The sequence below is a fragment of the Chiloscyllium punctatum genome, chromosome 44 (genome assembly GCF_047496795.1).
Source record: "Chiloscyllium punctatum isolate Juve2018m chromosome 44, sChiPun1.3, whole genome shotgun sequence".
In the NCBI taxonomy this organism is placed as follows: Eukaryota; Metazoa; Chordata; class Chondrichthyes; order Orectolobiformes; family Hemiscylliidae; genus Chiloscyllium; species Chiloscyllium punctatum.
In genome coordinates, this window is record NC_092782.1 from 37,847,855 (window position 1) to 37,871,371 (window position 23,517).

Consider the following 23,517-nt stretch of genomic DNA (forward strand, 5'->3'; position numbering starts at 1 on the left):
CAAACTGTAATTTTGATTGATAAATTCTAAAAATGGAGTAATGGATACTTTCCTTGGCTATATGATCACTATACTGATAATTGCAATGTATGATATTCTCTTTAGCCTTTTTATGTCAGAACAAAAAATGTAGGACAGACATAAAATGTGAAAAAATTAAAAAAAAAGGTTGGCATGCAGCTTCCAGATTGAGAAAACAAACAACAGGAACAACAGTAATTCTGACAGTATCAGGATGGAGAGGAGAGGCATGATAAAGACTGCAATACAGTACACAGAAAGCACAAGAGTGAGACAATTTACAAGCAATCACACAAAGATGGGACCGACTAAATGCAGACAGGAAACGAAAGTGAGTATATGAGATACAGAAAGACAGCATAAAGGGATTAATATGCACACGAAAGTAAGAAAGGGAAAATCCAGAGAGGGAGAGTGAGGGAAAGGTTAAGCTAACTGAATCACTCTTTTTAAAGGAAAAGTTCAATTAAAGCATTTAAAAATGGGAAAACGTGACATTAAGACAAAGGCAACTCTGGTTACATGTTCAGAAAACCACATTTTTCACTTTAAATGGTAATTAATAAATCATTAAACTGCAATCAGGGCACTCGTCGCTGAAACATTCACTCTCCTACAACTAGGACACAGGCTATTCAATATCTGTGTTAAAGTACCATTTCATTGTATAGGAAAGTAAGTTACAAAATTAATAAAAAGTCATTCAGTAGATCTGCAACTTTTCCTGACACTGGTTAATAAGCAGGCTTAAAATTTCTCCCTCTGTAACAGCAGGGTCAAACGTTTTGAAATTTTAACAGAAGGTTCTCTGTAAGTTCATGCTTTTTGTGCTCAATTAAAAGATTATTTTTAAAAAACTGAATTATACCAATGAAGAATGGTGGTAGTGGCAACTCCATTGGGGTGGGGGAGGGGGTGTAGAACCGGAGCAGATTCTCTCTCTAAACACATCCATGTAATGAGACAGAATGATGTATTCCTAGCATTCCAACTAGGATGAAGGAAAGTGGTTGACAAGCACTGAAATATTTCCTGTGGAAAAAGTGCATCAACATTAAATGTTGGCAAAGAATGAACATTATTTTCAGAAGAATTCCATTTTCCGTATTTGTCCTGACTCACCCGGTCTTCAAAACAAAGCAAAACCCTTAAAAGGTCAATAGAACTTCCCACTGAACAAAACACTTCAAAATTAATCCTTACAGGAGAAGGAAGTTGATCTGAAATACACCTAGAGTTTATAAAAGCCTTATAAATTCATGCTATCTTTGTTTACATGCTTGTACTTCAGAAACTAAAGGCAACTTATATGTGCAACACCACAAATATTAGCACAGTTGTAGTAACTTCATATCTGTGGATAGTAAACATCCTGAATTAATATTACTATTCAGGTAGCAATCTCACTTTTAAGCCTGCTTATTAAATCTACAAAAACAATCCGCAAAAGACCAGTGACCACAAACTGGAATTCTGGCCACATTATGCATTCCAGCCTACAAACGACATTCTGCTGCCATGCTGCTGACTGTAGAGAACCACAGGAAAATTCTTTGGCTTAGATTGAACGGATCTTCATGCTAAGGACTAACACAAGCAGACCTCAGTAATAAATGAAAGCAGGTTATTTATTTAAAAAGCTATGTTGGCCATTTTGCTAGGTTTTTTAAAGTTCACTTTTCTAAAGTAGAAATATTTCAACACTTTTCCACCTACCGTAGACAAAATGAGGATAACAATCAATACTGGTGATACTGTAAAAAGAGATCAGCAAGTATAAAACTAAAATATGTGAAAATTACATTTTTTGAAAGCATTTCCTGGTCATCTTACTTCCTTGGAAATTGCTATAAAACAAATACATTTGAACCATTAATCCAAGCAGTATTTGGCACAAACATTCCTGCTCAGGAATTAACCAAAATTTGAAAGATATTGTGCATTTTGTTTCAAGAACTCCCATGTGGCTGCCCACTCATTTACAACAAGCTTATTTTTAACAACCTTTTAAGTGATAACAACAATTTGCATTTACATTACATCAGACATTTACAGTACAAAAAGCAGGCCATTTAGCCCATCCTGTCCAAGCCAATAACATCCCAAAGCACTTCACAGGAGTATCATCAAACAAATTTGACACTGAGCTATTAGGAGATAGCCGAAAATTATGACCAAAGACTTTGTTGAAGAGGTAAATATTAGGAACGGAAAATGTGTTGCTGGAAAAGCACAGCAGGTCAGGCAGCATCCAAGGAACAGGAGAATCGATGTTTCGGGCATAAACCCTTCTTCAGGAATGAGAAAAGTGTGTCCAGCAGGATAGGATAAAAGGTAAGGGGGAGAGACTTGGTTGGAAATGTGATAGGTGGAAGGAGGTCAAGGTGAGGGTGATAGGCTGGAGTGGGGTGAGGGCGGAGAGGTCAGGAAGAAGATTGCAGGTTAGGAAGGTGGTGAAGAGTTCGAGGGATTTGACTGAGACAAGGTGGGGGGAGGGGAAATGAGGAAACTGGAGAAATCTGAGTTCATCCCTTGTGGTTGGAGGGTTCCTAGGCGGAAGATGAGTCGCTCTTCCTCCAACCGTCGTGTTGCTATGGTCTGGCGATGGAGGAGTCCAAGGACCTGCATGCCCTTGGTGGAGTGGGAGGGGGAGTTGAAGTGTTGAGCCACGGGGTGGTTGGGTTGGTTGGTTGGTCCAGGTGTCCCAGAGGTGTTCTCTGAAACGTTCCACAAGTAGGCCCCACCAAACAGACCCCACCACCAGGGATATATTTCCCTCCCCTCCCCTATCAGTGTTCTGAAAAGACCACTCCCTCCGTGACTCCCTCGTCAGATCCACACCCCCCACCAACCCAACCTCCACTCCCGGCACCTTTCCCTGCAACCCGCAAAAAATGCAAAACTTGCGCCCTCACCTCCCCCCTCACTTCCCTCCAAGGCCCCAAGGGATCCTTCCATGTCCACCACAAATTCACCTGCACCTCCACACACATCATTTATTGCATCCACTGTACCTGATGTGGCCTCCTCTATATTGGGGAGACAGGCCGCCTACTTGCGGAACGTTTCAGAGAACACCTCTGGGACACCCGGACCAACCAACCCAACCACCCAGTGGCTCAAAACTTCAACTCCCCCTCCCACTCCACCAAGGATATGCAGGTCCTTGGACTCCTCCATCGCCAGACCATAGCAACACGACGGTTGGAGGAAGAGTGCCTCATCTTCCGCCTAGGAACCCTCTAACCACAAGGGATGAACTCAGATTTCTCCAGTTTCCTCATTTCCCCTCCCCCCACCTTGTCTCAGTCAAATCCCTCGAACTCAGCACCACCTTCCTAACCTGCAATCTTCTTCCTGACCTCTTCGTCCCCACCCCACTCTGGCCTAACACCCTCACCTTGACCTCCTTCCACCTATCGCATTTCCAACGCCCCTCCCCAAGTCTCTCCTCCCTACCTTTTATCCTAACCTGCTGGACATACTTGCCTCATTCCTGAAGAAGGACTTATGCCCAAAACATCGATTCTCCTGTTCCTTGGATGCTGCCTGACCTGCTGCGCTTTTCCAGCAACACATTTTCAGCTCTGATCTCCAGCATCTGCAGTCCTCACTTTCTCCTTAAATATTAGGAAGCACTAAACATAGGAGGAAGCAAGGCAGAAAGATTTAGGAAAAGAATTTAATGGGTTATAGCAATGAAATTAAAATAAAAAGATAATCAAGGGGCAAAGGATTAGATCCACAAAAGATATATTGGATAGTTGTAAGGGTGAAGGAGATCACAAAAGTAGTAAGGGGCAAGGCCATGTAAGGATCGGAAAACAACAAGGAGCATTTTAAAATTGAGAAGTTGTTTAACCCTGAACCAACATAGGCCAAGAAACTAGGTGCAAGGCAAAGGTTTGGAAACTCTCAAATTTACAGACAGGACAATGTGGAAGGTCAGTCTGGATTACAGCGGAAGACTGAAATATAGGAGTAATAAATGAGGGTTTCCGCAGATAAGCAGAGAGCAGAGGTGGAGTCAGGAAACATTACAATGATGAAGTTTGTACTAATAATCTCACAGGGAAATAAAGCTAGTGTCAGGACTAGACACTAATTTCAAGAAAAAAAATATTAAAACAGAACACATTCAAATCTCCTTTAAGTAAAAGAGCCCACAAATCTGCTCTTGGAGGTAACACGCAAAACCACACCTGTAGGAACTGAGTTTTTGTTTAATAAATCTAGGTCTATATTTGTGGGAAAAAAATTACCCACAGTATTGCTTCAAAAAAACAGAAGCACTGCGTTACCATTTTGCACACCAGTTTCTAGGTCCAAACCAATGCTTAATACTTCACCAAAAGCAAGATATTGCAGGTGCAAGATATTGCAGAAATCAAATATAAACAGAAAATGCGGAAAACATTCAGCAGGTCTGATATGTGTGAATGGAGAAAGAAAGTGAATAGCTCAGATCAGTGGCCATTTATCAGATCAGAACATTTTGCTTTTAGTGAGTATTAAGTTGACTGAAACAATTACTTTTGGGTGTATCAAGAACCCCATACTCGTTATCTTGAGGGAAATCTTTGCAACAAAAAGGTACAGTTAGCACCACCTTCTTGGAGTAGAACACCTCTTTCTATGTAAGTGGGCATTTAATTAACAAGCTGACACAAACCAGATTCTGAAATTAAAAGGTTCAGATTTTGAGTAACAATTGTGTTTTCCATACTATTTTTAATACATTCCCAAAAGGCGTTTTTTTAAAAAATACTATAATTATATTTTAAATGTTTTTAATTCAGAGGACATTTTAATTTGAAAACAAAAAGCCCAGATTACAGAAGAGGAAGTGCTAGATGTCTTGAAACTGTTAAAGGTGGATAAATCCCCAGGACCTGATCAGGTGTACCTGAGAACTCTGTGGGAAGCTAGAGAAGTGATTGCTGGGCCTCTTGCTGAGATATTGTATCAATAGTCACAGGTGAGATGCCGGAAGACAGGAGATAGGCAAACGTGGTACCACTGTTTAAGAAGGGCAGTAAAGACAAGCCAGGGAACTATAGACTGGTGAGCCTGACCTCAGTGGTGGGCAAGTTGTTGGAGGGAATCCTGAGGGACAGGATGTACATGTATTTGGAAAGGCAAGGACTGATTAAGGATAGTCAACATGGCTTTGTGCATGGGAAATCATGTCTCACAAACTTGATTGAGTTTTTTGAAGTAGTAACAAAGAAGACTGATGAGGGCAGAGCAGTAGATATGATCTGTATGGACTTCAGTCAGGCATTCGGCAAGGTTCCCCATGGGAGCCTGATTAGCAAGGTTAGATCTCATGGAATACAGGGAAAACTAGCCATTTGGATACAGAACTGGCTCAAAGGTAGAAGACAGAGGGTGATGGTGGAGGGTTGTTTTTCAGACTGGATGCCTGTGACCAGTGGAGTGTCACAAGGATCGGCACTGGGTCCTCTACGTTTTGTCATTTACATAAATGATTTGGATGCGAGCATAAGAGGTACAGTTAGTATGCTTGCAGATGAGACCAAAATTAGAGGTGCAGTGGGCAGCAAAGAGGGTTACCTCAGAATTCAACAGGATCTGGACCAGATGGGCCAATGGGCTGAGAAGTGGCAAATGGAGTTTAATTCAGATAAATGAGAGGTGCTGCATTTTGGGAAAACAAATCTGAGCAGGACTTATACACTTAATGGTAAAGTCCTAGGGAGTGTTGCTGAACAAAGAGACCTTGGAGTGCAGGTTCATAGCTCCTTGAAAGTGGAGTCGCAGGTAGATAGGATAGTGAAGAAGGCATTGGGTATGCTTTCCTTTATTGGTCAGAGTATTGAGTACAGGAGTTGGGAGGTCATGTTGCGGCTGTACAGGACATTGGTTAGGCCACTGTTGGAATATTGCGTGCAATTCTGGTCTCCTTCCTATCAGAAAGATGTTGTGAAACTTGAAAGGGTTCAGAAAAGATTTACAAGGATGTTGCCAGGATTGGAGGATTTGAGCTATAGGGAAAGGCTGAACAGGCTGGGGCTGTTTTCCCTGGACCGTCAGAGGCTGAGGGGTGACCTTGTAGAGGTTTACAAAATTATGAGGGGCATGGATAGGATAAATAGGCAAAGTCTTTTCCCTGGGGTGGGGAAGTCCAGAACCAGAGGGCATAGGTTTAGGGTGAGAGGGGAAAGATATAAAAGAGACCTAAGGGGCAACTTTTTCACACAGAGGGTGGTGTGTGTATGGAATGAGCTGCCAGAGGATGTGGTGGAGGCTGATACAATTGCAGCATTTAAGAGGCATTTGGATAAGTATATGAATAGGAAGGGTTTGGAGGGATATGAGCCGGGTGCTGGCAGGTGGGACTAGATTGGGTTGGGATATCTGGTCGGCATGGACAGGTTGGACCGAAGGGTCTGTTTCCATGCTGTACATCTCTATGACTCAATGACACAGTACAATCAGCCTTAGTTCAGTGATAGCACTCTAATCAGAGTCAGAAGAGTTGTGAGTTCACGTTTCATTCAACCCTATTTGCTGACAGGGCAATACTGAATCCTATTTAAAAGGCCTCCTTGATGCATTTGAGGACAGGAAGAAAATCTGAATATTGAAATTTTCTATTCAATACTTTAAATTGAAAGTTGATAGTAGATGGCACAGTGTGATTATTGGGCCACTTCATCCTTTCTGCAGTACTTCAATATCTTTTAAAGATTCAAGTAGATTCATTCACATCTAATCAGTTATTCCAAACATTTAAAAAAGCCTTGACCAGATACGACTTTCTTTGTATTTGATGAAACGCATCAGAATACCTCTGAAGATTCCACCAGTGGAAATACGTATAAAGGGAGGCAGAAGTAATGCGGATTTCAAGGAGTCATATCATATTCACTATATTATTAAGTCTGTAACCTCAATAGGACATTAAAAAGTGCATACATGTTAAACAAGCTGTAAAAATGCAGTGAACAGCATGCTGATCAATGTCAGTATTAACACTAAAGGTCAAGTGCAATTCTAAGTCCTGATTTACAGACCATCCAATGAAGACCAAAAAAAATTAGCGGAAACATTAGTCTCCTTCAAATCATCAGAAAGTTATGCAATAAATCGACATCTACTGCAGAGAAGGCTGTTGGTACATTGATGGAGTGTTCAGGAAATTGTGGTGTCACTTGCATCCAATCTTTACTTAGTGGCAATTCAAGTCATAACCATAACCATAAATACAAACCTTGATGTATTTCCGCAGACAATCAATGTGGCCCAGGACCTTCTAGAAGGCAGATTTAGAGGCCTCCATCAGATCGAAGGTCAGAATCACAGGTTGATACTGCTTGCAGTATTTTTTCATTTGCTAAAATTGTAAGGATTGGATATGTGCTTCACAATATGTTAAGACCACATTGGGTTTTCAGCAGAACAGCAAGTGGAGGAAGGCAGTTCAGCACAGACTTTACCTTCTTAATCCAGTAGCTTCGAGATTGGGCCTTTGCAGGCCCAAGGAATTTATCATACTCCAGAATGTCATGTGTTAAGGTCAAAACAGTAAGTCAAATGCAAATCACTCGCTTTAGTGCTATGGTCAGTGACTAAAGTCCTGCTGAAACTTTTTAAGCCATGAAAATTGTCAAATATATTCACGCACACATACTTTATTTCAAAACAACAGTATTTAGAATCTAAAATGGACAAAATGCCACAAAAAGAATATGAGTAAAGATCAGTGCAGATTGACTAGATGCTACACAGGGAAAATTAAGAGTACTGTAGGTGTCAGACAACAGGGAAGTTAGAGGTAGAGCATATGTGGCTTCTCTGGAATGAAATAACTGTCACCATTCCATACAGTGGACTGGAGTTTAGCATCTTTCCTGTAGTGGCAGGCAACTGGAAGCTCAGGGTCATTTTTGTGGACAGAATTTCAACACATCACTGTGTTTCCTAGCCAACATTTCTGTCTTAGGCCTACTGCAGTGGTCCAGCAGGGCTCTGTGGAAGCTGAAGAACAGCATCTTATTTTCCACGTGGGGACCATGCAGCCTTCAGAACGAGGTCAATAATTTCAGGGCTTGAAAACCTTCTTCCATGTATTTTACCCATCTATAAACCCAAGGCCCTGTCATTAGGTGGGCTGCTTTCAGGACATTTTAACCTACTTAAGGTCCCCATTAGCAACTTTTCTTTCTCCCTGGCTTACCATCATCCAGCCCTTTGTCTACCTAACTATATTTCTCTGTTTCTCTCCACCTATCACTTACTCCTTTAGCAACAGCCACCTCCAACTCCCTGTCATCAACATATAGTCCACCTTTTCAGAGTTACCATTAGCTTTGAAGGGTCACTGGATCCAAAATAATAACTGCCTTCTCTCCACAGATGCTGCCAGACATAGAACATAGAACATAGAAAAATACAGCGCAGTACAGGCCCTTTGGCCCTGGATGTTGCGCCGATCCAAGCCCACCTAACCTACACTAGCCCACTATCCTCCATATACCTATCCAATGCCCGTTTAAATGCCCATAAAGAGGGAGAGTCCACCACTGCTACTGGCAGGGCATTCCATGAACTCACGACTCGCTGAGTAAAGAATCTACCCCTAACATCTGCCCTATACCTACCACCCCTTAACTTAAAGCGATGCCCCCTCGTAATAGCTGACTCCATACGTGGAAAAAGGTTCTCATGGTCAACCTTGTCTAAACCCCTAATCATCTTGTACACCTCTATCAAGTCACCCCTAAACCTTCTTTTCTCCAATGAAAACAGCCCCAAGTGCCTCAGCCTTTCCTCATACGATCTTCCTACCATACCAGGCAACATCCTGGTAAACCTCCTCTGTACCCGTTCCAGTGCCTCCACATCCTTCCTATAGTATGGCGGCCAAAACTGCACACAATACTCCAGATGCGGCCGCACCAGAGTCTTATACAACTGCAACATGACGTCAGGACTCCGGAACTCAATTCCTCTACCAATAAAAGCCAGTACGCCATATGCCTTCTTCACCGCACTATTTACCTGGGTGGCAACTTTCAGAGACCTGTGTACATGGACACCAAAATCCCTCTGCTCATCTACACTACCAAGTATCTGACCATTAGCCCAGTACCCCATCTTTTTGTTACTCATACCAAAGTGAATCACCTCACACTTACCAACACTGAACTCCATTTGCCACCTTTCTGCCCAGCTCTGCAGCTTATCTATATCCCGCTGTAACCTGACACATCCTTCCTCACTGTCAACAACTCCACCGACTTTCGTATCATCCACAAACTTGCTCACCAACCTTCTAGCCCCTCCTCCAGGTCATTTATAAAAATGACAAACAGCAATGGTCCCAAAACAGATCCTTGTGAAACACCGCTAGTAACTGCACTCCAAGATGAACCTTTACCATCAACTACTACCCTCTGTCTTCTTCCAGCCAGCCAATTCCTAATCCAAACCTCCAACTCACCCTCAATGCCATACCTCCATATTTTTTGCAGTAGCCTACCATGGGGAACCTTATCAAACGCCTTACTAAAATCCATATACACCACATCTACCGCTTTACCCTCGTCCACCTCCTTAGTCACCTTCTCAAAGAATTCAATAAGGTTTGTGAGGCACGATCTGCCCTTCACAAAACCATGCTGACTATCCTTGATCACATTATTCCTATCCAGATGTTCATAAATCCTACCCCTTACAATTCTCTCTAATACTTTGCCCACAACAGAAGTGAGACTCACCGGCCTATAGTTACTAGGGTTATCCCTACTCCCTTCTTGAACAAGGGAACCACATTTGCTATCCTCCAGTCTTCTGGCACTATTCCTGTAGACAACGAGGACATAAAAATCAAGGCCAATGGTTCTGCAATCTCCTTCCTTGCTTCCCAGAGAATCCTAGGATAAATGCCATCAGGCCCAGGGGACTTATCTATTTTCACCCTTTCCAGAATTTCCAACACCTCTTCCCTACATACCTCAAAGCCGTCCATTCTAATTAATTGTGACTCAGTATTCACATCAGCAACAATGTCCTGTTCCTGAGTGAATACTGATGAAAAGTATTCATTCAGTGCCTCCCCAATCTCTTCAGCCTCCACACGCAACTTCCCACTACTATCCTTGACTGGACCTATTCCTATCCTAGTCATTCTTTTATTCCTGCTGAGTTTCTCCAGCAATTTCTGTTTTTGTTTCAGATTTCCAGCATCTGTTTTAAATTTAAATGCTAGGCAAGTTAACACAATTCTTTCCCTTATACATTAAAAATGAAACTCTAAGTTGCAGAAATTTGAGTTCTTTCCCCTCAGCAGGAATGGCTCAGGCTAGTGTCCTGGGCTCAATAATCTAAAGCTGCTAATGACTTTCTCTCCATAAAAGGTCAGAGGCAAAGATGTTCACCGCAAATTACAAAACTTTCAGCAACACTTGCAACTCAGACACTCACAGTTGTGACCATATGCAGCAGGATTGGGACAAAATCCATGTTTGGACTGATAGGTGGCAAGGTGCATCAATAACCATCTTGAACAAGAGAGAATCTAACCATCTCCCCCTGGCACTCAATGAAATTATGATTGAATTCACTATTTTCAACAACCTGGGAGGTTATTATTGGCCAGAATCTGAACTGCACTGGGCATTCGGTATGCACATATAAGAACAGGTCAGAAGTTGAAACATTCTGGAGCAGGTAACCCATTTCTAATCTCCCCAATGCTTGTCCACAAGGCACAAGTTGCTACATATTCCCACTTTCCTGGAGAAGCGCAACTCCAAAAACATTCAACAAGCTCAACACCATCCAGAAACATAGAAAATAACTTTAGGCCATTCAGCCCTTCAAGACTACTCCGCCATTCAATATGATCATGGCTGAACATCCAACTCTATTCTGATCCCACTTTCTTCCCATACCTTTTAATTTCTTTAGCCCCAAGACTATAACTGAATTCTTTTCTGAAGAAATTAATGTTCTGGCTTCAAGTTCTTTCTGTGATAGAGAATACCAGGTTAGTCAGTCTCTGGGCAAGCACATTTCTCCTCATCTGTGTCTTAAATGGCTTAACCCATAGCCTTGAACTCTGATCCCTAGTTCTGGACTCCCCATCATCAAGAACATCCTTCCCTGCACTTACCTATGCAGTGTTGCAAGAATTTTATAGGTTTCTATGAGATCCCAACACATTCTTCTAAACTTCTGTAAATATAATCCTAACCAAACCAATCTCTCTACATCTCAGCTCAGGTAAACCATCACTTCACTCTTTCCTTAGGCAAACATTCGTCCTCAGATAAAGAGTTCAAAACTGCAAACAATACTTCAGATGTGGTCTCACCAAAACATTGTACAACTGCAGCAGGTTTTCTTACTCCTGTATTTGAATCTTCTCACTATAAAGGCCTTCTTCACCGCCTGCTGCACCTGCATGTTTACCTCCAGCAAATGGTGTAATAAGAACATCAAGGTCTCGTTGCACCACTCCCCTTTCCCAATCTATCACCATTCAAGTTGATATCTGTCTTCGTTTTTTCCACTGAAGTGGATAATCTCACATTTCACAACATTATACTTCATCTGCCATGTATTTGTCCACACATTCAACTTAACAAAATCACACTGAAACATCTCTGCATCCTCTTCACAGTTCACCTTCCCACCCATTCTTGTGTTTCTGCAACTTGGAGATATTACATTTAGTAACCTAATCGAAATAATTAATATATATTGTGAAAAGCTGGGATCATGGCACTGATCCCTGCAATACACCACAAGTCACTGCCTACCACTCAGAAAAAAGATCCATTTGTTCCTACTCTTATTTTCTATCAGTCAGCCAGTTTTCAATCCATGTCAGTACACTATCCCCAATCCCATGCACTTTAATTTTGCTCATTAACGTCTTATGTGGGACCTTTACAAAAGCCTTCTGAAAGTAGAGCAAAAGCAAAGCAGCTGTTGATTGGCAACCCATTGAACACCTTAAACATTCACTCCTACCATCACTAGTAACACTGTATACCTATCCATCAGAGTCATTGCAACAATGCACAAAGAATCTTCAGAGAGCACCTTCCAAACCTGTGAACACTACCGTTTAGAAGGACAAAGGATGCAGGTACATAGGAATACCATCACCATCTAAATGGTGGCCTAGCCAACAGAATTCATATCGCATGAATAAACCAGAAAAAGGGATCATCAGACGTCTATCCATCTGTAACTATGCACCATTTTTCTTTCTTAGGAAAATGACATTGAGTGGCTTGGAATGTGGTCCAAACCAAGTCATTCTTCCCAGCCCAGAGGCTCATTTGAAACATGCTTGGATGAGATGACAATTCACATTGATAACAGCCTAACAAGACCCTTGAATCCTGCATGTGGGCAACAGGGACACCCTTGTGCAACAAGCACTTTAAGGTTCTGCATCTATGCCCTCCACCCATTCACTCCCTTCAATAAGTTGTATCCTTCTAGGGCTTCATTATCCTCAAAATGCACATCTCTCTGAAGGGTCAAATTATGGACAGCAGAGCAGATTATGTCTGAGTGAGACCTTTGCAGAAAAGCATTGCAATACACTACTCAACCAGTTCAGGCATCGATACCATTTCTTCAGAAGCCTAAAGACCTAATTAATGTTTGTCTGAATGAGCAAATTGTTTCAGACCAATGCCTCATTCTCAAGTTCTCATAGAAAAACACATAACTAGCTCTTCAAGGGATAGCCCTAGGCCCTAGATGTCATCATGTAGCTTGGAAGTAAAGAGCTGCAGAAGATGAAGGAGTCATGGCACTTGCCAGGAAAACAAAGAACACATAGAAGAAGTTCTTAAGAGAATGGAAGCTTCTCCTGTTGATGAATCTCACTGGATAGTCAGTACCTTGATGGTATATGGGTGCAATCGATGGTGCCATGCTTCAGAAATGGACACAAAATTGCTCTGTGTCTTTGACACACCAACTTGTGTGCTAAAGCCGGTTATATCAAATTACTCCTTCAAAGGGCTCACCTAATCCATGACAGAGCCATTACTGGCTTCCTACTGTGTGCAGCTGTCTGCCTTAGTCAACGTACACAACTTGTACACCACAATCAAAATCAGAACACACCCCTTACTGAGCTCTCATTGAATGCTTTAACAATAGTAATTGACCTTAATAGATCAGGCAAGATCATGACATTGTATTCCCACCACTATGGCACCATGAAACTGGCACACTGGTATGTTTATTCCCATTTATCTTGGCCTCCACTCCAAACTTAGCCCAAACTACAACTCTGAGGATGCAACAAGTCCCTTTTGTGGTCTAAATTATTTATTATGGTGAAGAAGCATGTGAAAGCATGACGGAATAAAGTCATTCTATTTTGCTATCACAAGTGAAGTTAGTATACATGATGCAATTAGATCTTAAATTAACCAATGGAACCCTCCTCCAGAACTCTCCCTATCTCAGAGTATGCTTTAATTATTTCCTGTTCAACATCATGTGTTAACCAGCTGTGGGTGGGACAGAGCAGTTGCCTTGCCTAAGCCTAAGGCTTACCACTTGCTTTCAAAGGTGTGGCCCTTTTTTGGAACAATCCAAAACTGACTTTGCTAACTTTCTTGCATGTCTTAAATAACTGCTGACTTTACAAAAGTAAACACAAATTTTCTTTTAAAGTACAAAACTTAAGCAACGTTTTAATCTAAATTCGTTCAGTTAAAAAAAAGAACATCCAATCAAAACCCCCAGAACATGACTATTTGAGATCTGCACCTACTAGAAATGTCTCAGATGACAAGTGAAAATGTCTCTAAATAAAGATGAATTTTGACTTTATGAATTTTTGATTAAGTAAATAGTCAGTCCAAAACATTATTAACATGGTAATTAGGTCATGTACCATAATATTCTAACAACAATTTTCCTGCCAGATTTCAATCCAGTGGACTGAATTTGGGACTTTACTTTCAAGCTCACTCCACATCTGGTTCAGAATATCACACAAATTCATAAAAAACAAGTTATTCAGATTCACAAAACATTAAATGCCAGTGTTCAATCACCACTGCAACAGTGTCAAATAATTATATTACATGACTCTATAAGGCATATAAAATCCACAAAATTAAAACTGATTTACAGCTATGGTGCAAATATTTCATGGTAAACTGAAAAAGGAAACGAAACAGGTTTCCTTCATTAAGTTAGTATGCTTCTGACAGGATACATAGCGATCATATCAAATATAAAAAGCAGAATGTGATGCCTTCCATACTGAATAGCTCATGAATATTTATTATCAATGCTCACAACGGCCTTTAGAATCTATTGAAAATTGAGCATGTGAATCCCAGAAAGACAGTTGCAGAAAATCTAATGCCAAGATGAAAATGTAATGTTTTACACGATTACCTTATTTGCATACACATGATGAAAAATAGGAATCTAAATGTTATGATGGATTCAATACCAAAATTTACACATCAATTGCATAAAACAGAAGCAAGTGTGGTACCATTATAAATAATCTCTATCTGGCTGGCGTTAAAAAGCTATTACATTAACACCATCCACAAAATGGGATCATCCTGAAGTTAATCTGAATTAATATTTATGGACCAAATTTTCCAAGGTACCAACAGTACAGATTTATTCAGTGACATTATCAAATACCTAAGCTGACATAGCAGTAAAACTAAATGACCTGATAACAAAGTCTATTATTTAGACACACTTAAAATGTTTGACTGTGTCACTTCCCATCTGGTTAGATAGCGCTAACTATTTTCTTCATGATTAGGAAGACAAAATTACATATTCTGGGATTAATGGCAAAATATATCATCATTTGATTCACAAATCTATTTTCAATCACTACACTCTGCAATACCCAGACTTCACCAGCATTTTTACTCAGTTAAGCAAAGTTTCTATCTCTGTTCCAACTAATCTCTTGATCATTTACTCCTCCCCCGTGTTCTTCAGAGATTTTCTTGTCGAAGCATTGTATTTTAAAGCTTATTTAATCACTGCTCCCAGAAACTGGTATTCAATAATTTCAATTTGTATCTAATTTCATACGATCCATTCACCCACAAGAGTCACTTGCCCCTCACTCAATTCAAGGAGAAAGTAAGGACTGGAGATCAGAGCTGAAAATGTGTTGCAGGAAAAGCGCAGCAGGTCAGGCAGCATCCAAGGAACAGGAGAATCGACGTTTCAGGCATAAGCCCTTCTTCAGGAATCAATCATTCTCCTGTTCCTTGGATGCTGCCTGACCTGCTGCGCTTTTCCAGCAACACATTTTCAGTTCCTCACTCAATTCAACACTATGTTATCCACCTCCCCATGTCTACAGTTACCCTTTTGACCTTGGCATCATACAAAGCCCTTTTACCTGAAGTCACACTCGCTGATTCTTTAATTATATGATTATCCTTAACAATACCTTTCATAAGATCTGCTTCCACTCACGTCATGCTTATGGATTTCTGCCAAGAACAGAATCACTCTCTTTTCAATGTGCTTACTCAGATGGAATCCATAAATGCCCAACCTCAGAGTCCTCTAGTGTGCCAACACTGCTTGATTTAACCTGGATAACATCACCCATTTGCATCCCAATTACATTCCTACAACCCAACCCAGGATCCAGCAGTGCTGGAAAATTTCAGGGAAGGAAAGAAATAACTTATTCTGCTGGGTAAATGCATGGCATAAATGTGTACTAAAACATACAAACAAAGAAAACTCCAGGTTCAATTCCTGGATGTGCCGAGTTCTCAGCTAGGACAACAAAACAGTCATCAAACTTGCAGGTTAGAGAACAAATTATTTCTACTTGCAATCATCATTAAATGACTCCTAGAAAGTGCTGAGAATGTGTTGCTGGAAAAGCACAGCAGGTCAGGCAGCATCTGAAGAGCAGGAAAATCGACGTTTCGGGCAAAAGCCCTTCATCAGGAATTAAGCTGGGAGCCTCTGGGGTGGAGAGTAGGGCTGGGGAGAAGGTAGCTGAGACTGTAATAGGTGGATGGAGGTGGGGGTAAAGGTGATAGGTTAGAGAGGAGGGTAGAGCGGATAGGTGGGAAGGAAGGTTGACAGGTGGGACAGGTCATGAGGGCATTGCTGAACTGGAAGGTTGGAACTGAGGTAAGGTTGGGGAAGAGGAAATGAGGAAACTGGTGAAATCCACACTGATGCCCTGGGGTTAAAGGGTCCCGAGGAGGGAGATAAGACATTCTTCCTCCAGGCGTCAGGTGGTGAAGGAGTGGCGATGGAGGATGCCCAGGATCTGCATGTCCTCAGCAGAGTGGGAGGGGAAGTTGAAGTGTTCGGCCACAGGGCGGTGGGTTGGTTGGTGTGGGTGTCCTGGAGATGTTCTTTAAAGCACTCTGCGAGAAGGCATCGAGTCTCCTCAAATGTAGAGGAGACCGCATCGGGAGCAGTGGATAACCAGATGACAGAGCAACGCTGAGCCCTCTAGTGCTGGACTCCTCCATCCCAGGGAAAAGACCTTGTCTATTCACCCTTTCCATGCCTCTCATAATTTTATAAACCAATATAAAGTCACCCCACTACCTCTGACACTCCAGGGAAAACAGCCCCAGCCTATTCAGCCTCTCCCTATAGCTCAAGTCCTCCAACCCTGGCAACATCCCTGTAAATCTTTTCTGAACCCTTTCAAGTTCACAGCATCCTTCCTGTAGGAGGGAGAATAGAGTTGCATACAATATTCCAAAACGTGGCCTAATCAATGTCCTGTACAACTGCAACATGACTTCCCAACCCCTACACTCGATGCTCTGACCAATAAAGAAAAGCATTCCAAACGCCTTCTTCTGCACTCCACTTTCAAGGAGCTATAAACCTGCACTCCAAGGTCTCTTTGTTCAGCAACACTCACCAGGACATTACCATTAAGTGTACAAGTCATGCTCTGAGTTGCCTTTCCAAAATGCAGCATTTTAGATTTATCTAAATAAAACTCCATATGCCACTCCTGGTCCATCGGCCCATCTGATCAAGAACCTGTTATACTCTGAGGTAATCTTCTTCACTGTCCACTACACCTCCAATTTTGGTGTCATCTGCAAACTTACTATTATCCTATGTTCACATCCAAATAATTTATATAAATAACAAAAAGCAGTGGACCCAGCACCAATCCTTGTGGCACACCACTGGTCACAGGCCTCCAGTCTGAAAAGCAACCCTCCACCACCATCCTCCATCTTCTACCTTCAAGCAAGTTCTGTATCCAAATGGCGAGTTCTCCCTGTATTCCATGAGATCTAACCTTGTTAACCAATCGACCACGAGAAGCCTGTTGAATGCCTTACTGAAGGCCATATAGATCACCTTGACCATTCCACCCTCATCACTCCTCTGTTACTTCTTCAAAATACTCAATCAAGTTAGTGAGACACGATTTCCCACACACAAAGCCATGTTGACTCTCCCTAATCCTTCCTGATGAAGGGCTTATCCCAAAATGTTGATTCTCCTGCTCCTCGGATGCTGCCTGACCTGCTACGCTTTTCCAGAACCACACTCTCGACTCTGATCTCCAGCATCTGCAGTCCTCACTTTATCCCTATCCTTGCCTTCCCAAATACATTAAAATCCTGCCCATCAAGATTCCCTCCACCACCAATGTCAGGCTCACCAGTCTATAGTTCCCTGGTTTTTCCTTATCACCTTTCTTAAATAGTGGTACCACATTAGCCAACCGCCAGTCTTCTCAGAAAGGGGCCCAGCAATCATTTAGGTCATAGAGAGAAACAGCATGGAAACAGAGCCTTCAGTGCAACTTGTCCATTCTGACCAGATATCCCCACCTAATCTAATCCCATTTGCCAGCACTTGGCCCATATCCTTCCGAAACTTTCCGAACTGCCTTTTAAATGTTGCAATTGTACCTGCCTTCACCAATACTTCCTCTGGCAGCTCATTCCCTGCACGCACCACCCTCTGTGTGAAAATGTTGCCCCTTCAGTCCCTTTTATACCTTCCCCCTCTCACCCTAAACCATGACCTCTAGTTCTGGACTCCCCCACACAGGGAAAAGACTTTGTCTATTTATCCTATCCATGGCCCTCATGATTTTATAAACCTATATAAAGGTCATCCCTCAGCCTCTGACGCTCCAGCGAAAACAACCACAGCCTATTCAGCTTCTCCCGATAGCACAAATCCGCCAGCCGTGGTAACATCCTTGTAAATCTTTTCTGAACCCTTTCAAGTTCCACAACATCCTTCCAATAGGAAGGAGACCAGAACTCCAAGCAATAGTCCAAAAATGGCCTAACCAACATCCTGTACAGCCGTAACATGACGTCCAACTCCTGTACTCAATACTCTGACCAATAAAGGAAAGCATACCAAATGCCTTCTTAACTATCCTATCTACCTGCAATTCTACATTTCCCTGGCTCGTAGGCAAGACATCAGCAGGCTGGCAAAACATATGGATCTCTACCTCAGTATGAGTTAACGCTTTTAAATGAATTGCAAAAAACAATTACATCACTTTGCCAAAAAAACTACCATGAGGAAAAATCTAACTTAAAATAAAAGTCCAACCGAGTTGTCATGGGGATGCATGACCACCACGGATTACTGCTTAGGACCAGTCAGTAACATCTGACATTACTCGAGAGGCACACCTTTGTTGTTTTGTTTCTTCAATATCCTTAACAAAACAGAACTACAAGCTGTGGCCTCTTCCCTCACACAAGTTAGAGTAGTTCCTAAAAATAAAACTTATTAATTTTCTTTTATGTTGAACTTTTATTTATGATTCTCTCAAGTCTGTAACACATACTTAAGTCCCCTGTACCGCCAGTCTTCTCAGAAAGGGGCCCAGCAATCATTTAGGTCATAGAGAGAAACAGCATGGAAACAGAGCCTTCAGTGCAACTTGTCCATTCTGACCAGATATCCCCACCTAATCTAATCCCATTTGCCAGCACTTGGCCCATATCCTTCCGAAACTTTCCGAACTGCCTTTTAAATGTTGCAATTGTACCTGCCTTCACCAATACTTCCTCTGGCAGCTCATTCCCTGCCCTGCACGATGATGCCAAAGAAATGTTTCACAGCGCTCATTCAAGGCTAATTCAATTCATCGCAACATGAAAGGCACCTCCTTAAATATCAATTTCACTCATTTCTATCCTTAGGCATGTTGCCCTTAGCTTCTATTTCTCTTATCAAAACTCAAATTCTAATTGTTTCAGATTTTTCCATCCTTACTGTACAGGTCACTCAAACAATCCAGTACATAACGCATATATTGACCATGTTCCTTATGTTCACTCTAGCGCCTGTGGCTATAAATTCCCCCTTCACCTTACTAGATGTATTTGATATTATTTTGCTCTTATAACCTTGACAGCTGTCTGAAATTTTCAATATTTGTCAAACAAAATCAACTAGTCTATTTGATCAACTTCAAAATTATCACACCAGCAATATTCTTGCCACGTTATTTCCTACCAGTACCCTGAGAAATCTATCAATCAGCCTGATAATTCGGCTAAACTCATAAGTTTTTGCCTCATGCTTAACTTACTTTGTAACTGCACCCTACTGCTGAATTTCTCTAATCATGGTCTCAGGTACCTTTTGTGGGAATGCATTGTCAATAATCACAAATGAGACACATCCACTCTGGCAGACGTTGGCATGATGAACAAGTTAGCATTGAATAGTTGACATTAAAACAAATTTCATGGGCATCTACCTTCCTCTTGGGTAGCTAAAACAGTGCTGACATTTTTCAGACAAGTCTAATATGGAATTTCACATGGTTTTTGCCTCTGATCTTTTTTGCATAACTTACATCCTCCATTTATTAGCCAATCCCCAGCTATTCATTTGACGAAAATTCCAATCTAGTTAATCAACTTTCTTCAAATATACTTACAACGTCGAGTCCTTTTGTACATACTGATCTCATAACTTACAATGGGGTAAAGAAAATGTTGCTTCTTTCAAATTTTTAAAGTCCCAGTTACTTGTGGTAAGTCTAACCAGCATCCAACTCTTTCATTGTTGCTATATCATTTGCTGCTCTCAACATTTTTGGTCTTACTATCTTTCTGCTCTCAAAAGAAAATCTTACACTGTCCTCCAATGCTAAAGCATTTGCTTTCTCCCCAATTCTCAATTGGGTCCAAGACTATCCAAGATGTAAAAGCTTTTTGTCATGTGCCATCTCACAGCTGCCCCATACTTTGACACCTATAATAGTATACTTTGCCCTTTAAGAAGTAGATTCGCAAATGAAGTGAAATGAAGAACGGGAAACAATTTGTGCAGAACATTTTTGAATCTACCTATAAATAATGTCTCAAACTCTTGGATGCAAGCAGCAAAAATTAATCATAATTTTCTTCAGTTTTCACAACTTTATTTTCTACCCATTGACTACTTCTGACCTCATATGCAGAGCTGATGTTGTTCAAAACAATGAGAAAAAAAATGCTTACTGTGCTTGGCAACAGGCCATATGAACTTATCACCTGTGGCTCATGTTGATTGGCTCACTTTTAACTAAACTCTATTTATAGATGGCTAGTATTCAATTCTGTTACCCACTAGAAAGATCTCTTCTTTAATCTCTTCTTCAACATATGTTTGGAATCCATCAAAATGACGGATAAAATAAAATAAACAAAAAGAGGGAATACAGAGTTGAACGCATACAGATTGCTACACAGTACCAACAAAATAAAAGCCTTCTAGGATGCTGATAATCCAAGGTCACTCATGCGAAAATCAAAGTCTTGGAAAACACAGCCAACAGTCATTCAACAACCAATGTCATCTGTAGCATCATCTCATCAGGGACAGTTCAGTTATTTGTGGGGGGGGGGGGGGGGGGGAAACAAAATGTTTTATTTCTGAACCATTTACAGAAATATAAAAGGAAACAAAAAAAAAAATCCATTCAGTATCAGGTTCAAAGATTTGGGCCACTTAAGATCCCAAATCGAAATGTTGGTTGAATCTTAGCCCCAAAGTTGGCGACCACATTTCAATTCCTTGGCATTTCAGTTGTGTGCGGAAAAATGCAAATAGAGGTAATACACAGCCGACTTCTCTTGAATAAAAGGAGGGAATCACTTTTAAACCTCCCAGTAAAATCTCGGAATCATCCTAAGATAAAAAGAAATCGATTAACTACCTCCATGCAACAACAAAAATACCTTCTACTAGAGACTTAATCGATAGGCCTTAACAAGATCAAAGTGTCAGATTTACATTAGAAATTACTGTGGCTTTTCTAGTAATAAAACACATAGAAATAAGGTTGTCTTAAATGATCAAGGGTGTATTCTTCCAGCAAATCCCAGCACCTTCATCCATTTCTATTCTATATCATTATCTCTTAGCGACAATAGTATCCAAAGACAATCCGTTTTTGTTTAAATTATTCTTTCAAATGGTCGCGACGTTATCACTTACCAACATATTACATTTCCCCTCTCATTTCCATTTCTGTTCAGTCAGCTCTTTCTCTGAAGTGGTGATTAACTGCCAATTCCTCAGCTTCCTTGCTCCTTTTAATTTTGAATCACGTCTGTTTCCAACTGAGGAGGCTGCAGTCGAGCTCGCGCAGAGTAACAGCCTTTCCCGTCCGTCCTCCAGACAAGCGCCAACCTACCGTAATACTCCAGATTGCAGCCCCTTTACCGTAATACACAACTAACCCACCTACCGCACAATACCGCAATACAACAAATATACAGCCAAAAGTACCGCAATACATCAAATATACCACACCCGCTAGGCATTTCAGTCCAACGACCGTCATATTTCGAATTCACTTCCAAACACATCGGTACATCCACTTCCCTCAGTCCCTCACGTCACCCACTCTCTAGCAGATCTGCAATTTCATAAATTGTACAGCCTCATCTCCCAAAACATTGTTTTGATCAAAATCAGTCATTTTACTTTGAAATTTTGACTTTTGTTAAAGTCCCCTTTAGGGACTTTCTGCACTAATTTTGTTTAATTTGATTATTTTAAGATAGTTATAGCCAAACCATCTCATGTACCAGAACCAGAGATACATTACATATAGAGAGGCGATTCGGACAATCATGACTGTGCCAGCTGAATAAACTAGCTGCCCCTTCCAACCCCATTTTCCAACACCTGGTCCATAACCTTGTGGGTATCAACACTTCAGGTGCAAATCCAGACTCAGTGATTTCCCCCCTTTTATTCTGGAAAAGTCAGCTGTTGTATTGTCTCTCTTTGCATTTTTCTGCACACAACTGAAATGCCAAGGAATTGGAAATGTGGTCATGAGTTTTGTGCCAGTACCAGAAAAGATCAATCAACATTTCAGCTTGAGTTCTAGTTCAAGCAGCAAAAATCTTTGAAACTGACACTTAATAGATTTTTGATCGCATTTTTGTATTTCTGTAAATTATTCTGAAATAAAACATTTGTTCCCCTGCACCCCATCTCCCCACAACCTGAGTCTCCAGACTCCACATTAGGGTTTCTATTGGAGATGGGAATCAAGGCCAGTTGTGTTATGTTGTGGAGGCAGATTGTTTTAACAGAGAAGATATGGAAATAGAAAGCAACCTGTGGGTCAAACAGATTGTAAACATTATATACAACCTCCATTTCAACATCCAAATTGGGAAGTGAATTCCAGACACTCAACACCCTCTTATCCCCTCTAATCCTTCTTAAATTCCATCACCTTAAATCTATGCCCTTCCCCACTCCCTCCCCAGTAATTGACCTCTCCACGAAGAGAAACAGGTCTTCCCTGTGTACTCTATCCAAGCCCCTCATTGTTTTGTACACATCAATCAAGTCACCCCCTCAACATCCTCTGTTCTAAGGCAAACAACCTTAGGCTAACCAATCCTACCTCATAATGCAATTTCCAAGCCTTGGTGTAAGATCAAGCAAAAATTCCCAATATTAAAACACTTGGACAAAACCCTAGACTTTCGAAACTTTTAAAAGAAAAAGACAGTTGCTCTATATTCTGTGGGAAATCTGCATCATAACCAGCAGATGAGAGATTGCTGCCTGGGGCTATTGTTCAGCCTGGAATTCTAAGTTCCACCTCCTCTTGGGAAGAAAAATCAATTGAAACCAACAGACCTTAGCCTGAGACAGCTTTTACACCTTGGGCTACACAGTGGAGACAGAATGGGGCCCATAGAGATAGTGGACATTCAACCTTGATCAAAACCCATTCACACATTCTAAACATAGTAAAGCTAATTAGCTTCAGAAAAAAACCTCAACAGCTCAATAAAACTTTGTTTTATTTTAAAATCTCACACAATAATGCATCTTCATAACACTTTATTGAAAGTTTGGTGGAGCATTACAATAAGAACATGCCTTTACCATTGCAAACTGTCCCAAAGTACTTCACAGGGGTATTATGAAACAATGTTTTAGGAACCTTTGCTTCCTGTTCCTCCTACTCTTCCTCAGGGACAT

At 41.2% G+C, this 23,517-nt stretch overlaps 1 protein-coding gene across 1 annotated transcript in view; it reads right to left on the reverse strand.

The window, feature by feature from the left end:
• The window catches only part of LOC140466879 (protein PHTF2-like), a 108,173-nt gene extending 86,492 nt beyond the window's left edge, over window positions 1-21,681 (reverse strand). Inside the window, exon 1 of the mRNA XM_072562650.1 lies at window positions 21,499-21,681. The gene's annotated coding sequence lies outside the window, so the exon portion shown is untranslated. The remainder of the gene's footprint in view (window positions 1-21,498) is intronic.
• Window positions 21,682-23,517: the final 1,836 nt, after the last annotated feature.